Raw genomic sequence first — 8936 nt, 5'->3', positions numbered from 1 at the left:
AATGAAAATCTATTTACAGCCATCTACTCAATGATATACTACAAGAAGGACAGCTCCTAATTTACTTATTTCTATAAGTCTGAATTCTTTCTGATCTTACTAGGCCAAAATTTTAATGACTGGGGAAAAAAAAAAATTTAGTGTCTTATGACAAATACAAAAGTACTGCAACTATTACTATTGGCCTAAGGAACAGAGCAACACAAACACTCTAAGTACATTGTAAGGTAGAATATTTAAGTAGATCAGTATGTTATGCTGTTAAAACCTCTAGCCTTTAATTGTTCTGTAAATATTTTACTATTGCAAACAATAACCAAATATTAAAGGAAGAATCTTTATGATGTCTGTGATGCAAATGATGCACTGGGTTTACGTGGCAAGGTTTTGGTAGTAGGGGGGCTGCAGGGGTGGCTTCTGTGAGCAGAGTCCAGGGGCTGCCCCATGTCAGATCAGAGCCAGCTCCAGACAGCTCCAAAAGGGACCTGCTGCTCGCCAGAGCCAAGCCAAAGGGACCTGCTGCTGGCCAGAGCTGAGCCAGTAAGTGACAATGGTTGGGCCTCTAGCAGAGCAGATTGAAGAAAGGGAAAATCTGCTGTGCTACAGCAGCTGGGAGAGAGGGGTGAGAGCTGAGAGAGAAGCAGCCCTGCAGCCCCCAAGGTGAGTGCAGCAGGAGGGCAGGAGGTGCTCCAGGCACGCAGCACAAGTTCCCCTGCGGCCCGTGGAGAGGCCCCTGGTGGAGCAGGCTGTCCCCCTGCAGCCCACGGGTCCCACACGGAGCAGATCTCCACGCTGCAGCCCGTGGAGGAGCCCCCGGTGGAGCAGGTGGATGTGGCCTGGAGGAGGCTGCGGCCCATGGAGAGCCCCCGCAGGAGCAGGCCCCGGGCCGGAGCTGCAGCCCGTGGAGAGGAGCCCACGCAGGAGCAGGGGTCTGGGGGGAGCTGCCGCCCGTGGGGGACCCGTGCTGGAGCAGTTTGCTCCTGGGGGATGGACCCCGTGGTACGGAGCCGTGTGGGAGCAGTTCTGGAAGAGCTGCAGCCTGTGGGCAGCCCCCCAGGCTCAGTTCGGGAAGGACGGCATCCCGTGGGAGGGACCCCACGGGGAGCAGGGGCACAGAGTGACCGAGAAGGAGCGGTGGAGACGAAGCACCGTGGACGGACCGCAGCCCCCATTCCCCATTCCCCTGCGCCACTTGGGGGGAAGAGGTAGGAGAGGGTGTATGGCGGGAAGGTGTTTTTAGTTTGCTTTTAGTTCTCACTGTTCTAGTGTGCTGGAGATAGGCAATAAATAGTATTAATCTCCCTATGCTGAGTCTGTTTTGCCCATGACGGTAACTGTTGAGTGATCTCCCTGTCCTTATCTCGACCCTTGTTAACATTCCTCTCTTCTCAGCCTCACAAAGCAGTATTTCGGCACTCCTGAAGTTCTAGCCCTACTGATTTCCTACCTATTGAACCATAAAAAAGTACACATCCTTTCAGAAAACAAACAAACAAACAAAAGACCAAGTGCAGTAGTCAATCAATAGGTTTAGATCCTGAAAGCTTTGGAGACAATGTCAGGATTTGCATGAGTACAGAAATTTGTGCTACCAGTTGCCTACAGTAACAAACATGTAACTTAAATCTTATGTTCCAGTGTTCATAGATGCTGTTAAATTTAAAAGATGGGATGTGTCCCTCCAAAACTGCCTACAAACACACAGTAACCGTATTAGAAGCTTTCAGTGGGGTGAATGAGTCTGGAATAAAGTAGACAGCTTAATGTGAGAATGGAGTATTACCTGATACAGCTAGCTGTGACTTCATATATTCTTAATTTTCACTGTCATTAAGGGGCCTGAAAAATGTGGATTCTGACATGATGGCCAACGTATCAGCATTCTCAAAGATGAGAATGCTCCACACTCAAAACAGTGTAGAGAAAAAAAAAAAAAAAAGACTTGATGCTTCCACAGATGTTGAATCTAAATTGGTGTTACACCACAGTTCTACAGAACTCACTGAGGCTTACAAAACTAGGAACTAAACAGATGAAGACATTACATGAACACACTTCCATGAAACAGAAATGTATCTGAAAACAATGTATTCAAAATATGATGTTACAACTTCACCTGGTTTCAGCATGCTTTACCAGTTTCATAGTTTCTGGTAAGAAAAGGAATGTGAAATGTACAGATATTTTTAACAGAAATTTAGCTCGCAGCCTCTCCAGGCAACCTGTGCTAGGTCTCTATCACCCACTCAGCACAGAATTGCTGCCTGTTGGTCAGAGGGAGCCTCCTGTCTGCCAGTTTCTGCCCGTTGCTTCTTGTGCTGGCACTGGGCACCACTGACAAGAGCCTGGCTCCGTCCTCTTTGCACCCTCCCTTTAGGGAGTTATAGATATTGATGAGATCCCCCTGAACCTCCTCTTCTCCAGGCAGAAGAGACCCAGCTCTCTAAGCCTTTCCTCCTAGGAGAGGTGCTCCAGTCCCTTCATCATCTTGATCTGCTGCCTCTGCTTTGCCTAATGCAGCCCAGGACACCATTAGGGGTCTTTGCAGCAAGGGAATTAATTCCTCCATCAGTACAACACAAAGCAGTTTAGGTCCCCTCTACTCCCTTCTACTTCAGTGATCTTAGAAATATATCATAATCAGGCTGGGGGAAGAAAGGCAACTCTGACAGATCACTGAGCACCAGTGGTGAAACTTTTCTCTCTCGTGTATAATTTTATTTCTGTTTGGTATATTTTTGTTTTTTCATCACTCTACAAGTTTGCAATATCAACTTTAGAGTTTGTCATTTTTCTCCCAGCATACCTGTTAGCTTCAGTAACATAATGATATTTGTGGCCTGGAATGGGGAAAGAAGAGGATGTCAGCTAAAAATGTTTTATTTCCAGTACAAGAAAATAAATTTATTTAGAAAAATATTTAAAATTCTAACTAGCACTCGTTATTTTTCCCTTTTAAACTGTTTCATATGACAATTATAGATTTTAAAGGACAAATATATTCCTTCAAAAGCCGGAAACTGTGCTGCTGATGTAGCATTTTCACATCAGATTTCGCAACCTTACTTTTGCCTGGCTGGCTGGCTGCTGACAGTGACCAGTAGAGGGCATTTTAGGACCGGGTTATGTGAATACAAAATGAAGCCTAGCATTTCTGTCACAAACAGTAATTCACTCACGTTGGAGGAGTATGTTTGAAAAGCTTAATAAATATTTGAGTATGAATTCTAGTGTTTTCAACATAAATATTAGATCCCTAGTATTTAAGTAGAATGTGATATGCAATACTTACTTTATTAAGAGCTATGTTTTTTAAGTTTTTCCTATTTATTATGCATATACTGAAATACTATAAAACTGACATTTAGACAGTTAAATGTATAGGCACATTAAAACTTTAAGTAAAATATGCCTACAAAGCAGGAAAAGAATTGCACTGAAGTCAATGGCTGTATGATTTCATTAAAGCAAGCAAAAGGCCTATTTCAGCAATATTAATCATTTAATTACATGTTCATAGAGTATCCCAAGTTGGAAGGGACCCATAAGGATCAAGTCCAACTCCTGGCTCCATACAGGACCACCCCCAAAAAATAAATTTAAAAAAAATCAAACCATATGTCTGAGAGCATTGTCCAAATGCTTCTTGAGCTTGGTAGACTTGATGCTTTGACCACTTCCCTGGGGAGACTGTTCCAGTACCCAACCAGTTGTTTACTTCAATTGTGAAATTACTTACATATCAGGTTTTAACTGTTTTCATGTATTGACTGATTAAAAGCAAGCTGGAAGCTTACCTTTTCGTAAAAGATACAGTTCTTCAATATAACCTTGTGAGTTTCAGATGTGGTTCTTCAAAGTGACCCAGAAATCTGAATTGAATAAATATGATAATGTTTAATTCCCCAATTGCCACAGGTTTCCACAAAGGGGAGCAAGTACTGGAAATGCAGCCTTGCTGGCTGGTGTTAAAAGGTGTACACCCAAATCTGCTTGCATAATTACATTCCTGATTACACTAGCTGGGCTTTTCAAACATGGATATTCAGTTACATGCCTTGATCTGGGGTTATAGTTCTGCTAGTAGTGCTTGTGCAACTTCATACAGTTAGTTTTAAGTCTTGAGCTACAGACTCAGCCAGCCACAACTGTGTCCTGTTTCCTTGGGTTAGAGTTTAGCCTGTAAGAGTGAGTGACAGAGCTTTTCACAGCAGTTGCCACAAGCTCAGAACTAGAAAAGAGGAGAGACTTCAACTGCAAAGAGACTTATGCACTCTCAAGTGCACAAGGATGCTGTCTAGCAGGCCCTGGGACAAGATGTAGACATATCAGAAGATATTCATCTTATCCCTTCTTTAGCTATCTAACAAGACTAAGAAACTTTATTTTCTTTTATGTGGCTGTCATCTTCTACTGCATTACAAGTCACCCTGCCTGATGAGTATATTCAAGACTCTTCACACAGTTTAAGCAACATTTCTGTACTCTTCTAAATACAAATTTCCACGTGCAGAGTATTATTTTGGGGGAGAACAGAATTCAAGTCACAAACGTTCCTAATTTCGATAAAACTGCCCCTTTCCCACTCTACAGAAGAGAAACAGGAAACATTTCTATTTTTCATCTTGTAATTTAAACAACTATTTAAAATTAGTTGTGCAGTGCTCCCCAGGGAGATAAAGCACTCTGGAACTATCTATTCCATATGCTAGCCACAGCCCCTAGTTGCACTGCTGACTAGCAATCAAAGGTGGAGTAGAAGTACCTGTTAAAAAAAAAAAATGAACTTGCAGAATTTTTCTACTTAAAAATCTGCAGTTTTCCAATCTACATATTTCCAATCTACATATTTCCACACAGCTCACAACCAAGAACCTGAAAAACCTGTTCTCATGTAAATCAGTCATGAAATAATATTGCTCTTGGCAAGGCATACTCCTGAGGGAAATTCCCAGTCAACTGAGCAGAGTGATACTGATCTAATGAAAAGAAAACTATAATGATCATGGCAAAGAGAAAAAAAAGTCCAAATGGCAACTCAAAGATGTCAGTATACATGCCTGACTTCACAGGATGGGTAAAGGGAGGAAGAAAACACCAAAAAATGTCAGTTTTCTCTCAGTGTAATCTGACTAATTGAAGAACCTGCTTAAGGTCACCTCTAAACTCTACCTGGACATTTCTCAACATTTTTCAAGCTATGCCTCCACTGTACCCCTAAATCACCAGCTCAGGAAACTCAATATAGATTTTCAGTCACTTCAAGCAACAAGAGACCATGTAGTTCAAAGCACAGGATGAAATAGTGGTTTTCTGAAGATAAATCCTAGAAAAATGATTGTGGTGGGAATAAGACATCTCAGGCATAAACTCGCCCCACATTCAAATCAGCTTAACTCCAAGCTGCCAGGCGAGAGGGACTGTCCTGTTCTTCCACCCAAACTGGCTGTGCTTCCTTCACGTTGGGTCTGGTGACCACCATGGTAGCAGAGAGCAAGCTGCAGCCATACCCTCACTGGGGAAGCAGCAAGAACAGGCCTGCCCCTGGGGGAAGGATAAGCCAGAGCAGAGGATGACCATAGCACAGGCAGTGCCCTCACCCGCCAGGACACAGAGCTGTGGCACCTGCACAGGGCAGTCTGAGCAGGGGCTGATAACATCAGCAGTCCCCAGTGCAGCAAGGCCCACCGCCCATCCAGATAGCTCAGTCAGAAGCAGCAGAGACAGCACCAGAGTGGAGACAGGCTAAAAGGTCTGAAGTCCATCCAGAAGACAGCACAGGAGACAACCAACCTACAATATAGGTCTAAGTCTATCCAAAAATAACAAGGCCATAACCTATAATACAGCTCAAGCAAGAACTGGCTGCCTGTGCATGAGCTTAAGAGGAGCTCCTAGACCAGTAGGCAGCAAGTGTGGGTGAAGGTCCCTGGTGAGGCTGGTCAGGGCAGTTAAGGTATTTTAGGTCTCTCAAGGCACTAACATTTGTATCATGGAAAAATCAAGTACTAAGAAGGATGGTGCACAGTCACTAGGAACACTTGCAAATGTAAAGACAGGTTACTTGACTTTAGTCTCTTTTGGATATGTACCAAACACACTTCTGATTTATAAATTAAAATTTCACTTAAAGGACTAAATTCTTGATCTTATCCTAGCCTCCTATTGTTGAAATCAGTAGCTAATACTGAAGGAGAGGGCTCCCTCCCCCTCAGGTTTTAAGCAATGATGCATTAGAGAAATAATGGTAATGTGCTCTGATTTATCTCCTCAGATCTGCAGGCACGTGTTGCCAACTGGAATAGTGCACCAGAGTGTCACGTCAGTGACTGGAAAACATGATGAGGAGTTTACAGCTTTTTCTTACCCCATGGTTAGTAAAACAGTAACGGGCACTTGCTTTGTTAAACCTGAAAAATATGAGTGTGCTTGAGAAAAACTGACTAATTGCCTTAAAGACAGGAGCTCAAACCAACATGGGCAGAGACTTCACGGAATAAAGCTGTTTTGGGAGGCAGGGATTGGGGATGTCTGTATTTGAGCTGAGAAGAGAAGTTCTTATAATCTGAGAAAGGAACAAACAGGTGACTGGACTACAGTTAAGATTTTTGTATACAAGTAAAAAAAATTTCAGGAAGACAGATTAAAGGTAGAAGAGTAGAGGGGTCTGGAAATTCATGGGCAGGTTAATGGGCTTACTTTGCATTTTTCTGCTTCTTAATTTTCAGTTGCACAACTTCAGGAGTAAGACTACGAACCCTGAATCCAAGTATATAGCAGTGACTAAACTAGGGATGGATACAAGAACTTGACCAAAGATCTGTTTTCTCATTGCTTTTCCTCCAGCATTTTACCTTAGATTGGGACAGAGAAGGACTGAGATTTGAGAATAAAGAAAGCAGGCACTGTGTGTTCCTGCTGGAGGTACCAATCCAGCCCCTGAAATTTCATCTACCTCACAGACACCAGCAGAGTGGCAATTCTCTTTTCAAGCTTGGGATCAGAGAGTTATTGAGGTCACTGAGCCCCGCCAAATCACCCACTCCATCTCAAGATTCAATTGGAGTTGCTAATATTGTTGTTGTAAATGCTCTAATACCAGGAAGTACCAGTTCTGCCAGCATGCATCAGCCTTCCTCAGCAATTTGGATTCTCGCAAGTGCCTATTCCTGGACAGAGATTTTATCAAAACCTGGATTAATGGGAATACAGAGATAGGACAGGTATCTACGCACAAAGTGCATCCTTAGGGAAATTAGACAATCAGTTCCTGCTAGACATCCAACACAGCCTCCAGCTGGATGACACCACTTCCTTCACCTACACATGGATGGAAAAGATCAAGCTACTCCCATTTAGATCACATCTACATTTTGTGCCAGATGAGTGTGCCCACTTGTCTGTCAACACACCAGCCTCCTTCACAGTCTATCTATTGGTTTCTGTGGTCCTCTTGACAATCAGGGCCTGCCTCTTGGCTTTGTAATGACTGATGGAGCTTCATAGCAGCCCTCAGGGAGCTTTGGTGTGAGAGGAAAGGTATGTCTTCCTGTCAACTGAAAGGTCAGGGGAGGTAGGTGAGGTGGACACCAGGCTCATGGCTATGAATGAGGAGAGGAGAAGCAGCTACTAGGGGAGCATGGCAAGAATAATTGGAGCAGGAGATCTTAGATTCAGATGGCAAGGCACATGGCTGCCTAAATCTGCGGGGAGTGTTGGGAGATTTGGCATGAACCCTGGAACCTTGAAGACTGTCAGGGCACTGTTGTTCAGTTGGGGATCCAAGATCTTGGGAAATAGTTCTGTGTAACAGTTGTGTCCCTTAAAAGGATACATTCAGATGAACCATATTTCTCAGAAAGGAACAGTAAATGTTTCTTACCATGTGGTTTATAATTCTAACACTTTCAGCAGAAAATGCAGTAACCATCTGCTTCAAGAGGAAACTGACACCATCTTATTTTGATCCATCAAGATTTCCCTCTATCATGCTAGAGAGGCAGATGATCAATGACGATGAAGAATCTCCAGTTCTTGTTTGTTGTGGGGAAATACAGAAACTGGAAATAAAAACTCTGGAGAAGATTATGCAGATATTACAGTAATAGAAGCCATTAAAAAAAAAAAAGCCAAAATTCCTAAATGAGTCAGATTTCTTGGCAGCCTCCCATGTAAATTGTGAGACCCACAACTGTTAACCTCATAGATAGTAAGCAGATAAGACTGTGTAAGTGATGACTGAAGATATAAAAAGCCTGACATGAAAAGGCAACAAGAGACAGTCAAAAGCAGCCATTCTCAGTGTAACAAAGAAAATATAAGGAACATGGCCCACACTGGAGTGTCACCACACAGTGGTCCTTCAGGTCTGTATGGATACACAGAATTCTAGTGGGACTTTGTTTCTTCTTGTGTAGGAATACTTCTTTATATTAAACATAGCATTGAGATACCAAAGAAAACAGAAAACGTTAAACATGTAAACCAAAAGCAGCAAAATCATGCCAGCACAGCAGCAATTTTGTATACAATTACTGCAGTATATTACAGGTTTGGTAGCTGAATCAGCAGAGCTTTTAGAATGGAAACACATGAAATGTAAATCTGTGTAGAGCTCATTTGCTGTCCCACATCTTTTATTTTCTAGAGCTACAAAAATCAGTTAGTGAAGACAGCTGGAAAACATGTTGCTAACACAGGGGTTTGTTTTATGGCATGCTTTAATTTTATGGTTCTAACCTTTTGGTTTTCCGTGGTAAAGATCATAAGAGCAGTACACTAAAAAGTGCTTCTTTACTTGGTGTGATGGTTACTCTTTTCTAAATCATCTGACATTTTTCAGAAAATGAGAAAAACGTATATTTTTCTGGAAGGTGATGTATATCTCTATGGTAAATTCATATTCTTTGTTAACATTCCAAGAAGGTGTGACATTC

The 8936-nt window shown here is 42.6% G+C and overlaps 1 long non-coding RNA gene across 1 annotated transcript; it reads left to right on the top strand.

Annotated features, from left to right (window-relative positions):
* Positions 1-402: 402 nt before the first annotated feature.
* LOC310892203 lies at positions 403-8264 on the top strand. The gene is made up of 3 exons (XR_014577943.1): positions 403-1205; positions 6275-6373; positions 6729-8264. It is a non-coding gene; the product is annotated as an uncharacterized lncRNA (long non-coding RNA).
* Positions 8265-8936: the final 672 nt, after the last annotated feature.

The sequence above is a fragment of the Anser anser genome (assembly GCF_964211835.1).
Source record: "Anser anser genome assembly, chromosome: 1".
In the NCBI taxonomy this organism is placed as follows: Eukaryota; Metazoa; Chordata; class Aves; order Anseriformes; family Anatidae; genus Anser; species Anser anser.
Note: the sequence above shows the minus strand (reverse complement) of the source record. Positions and strands in the feature narration are given on the sequence as shown.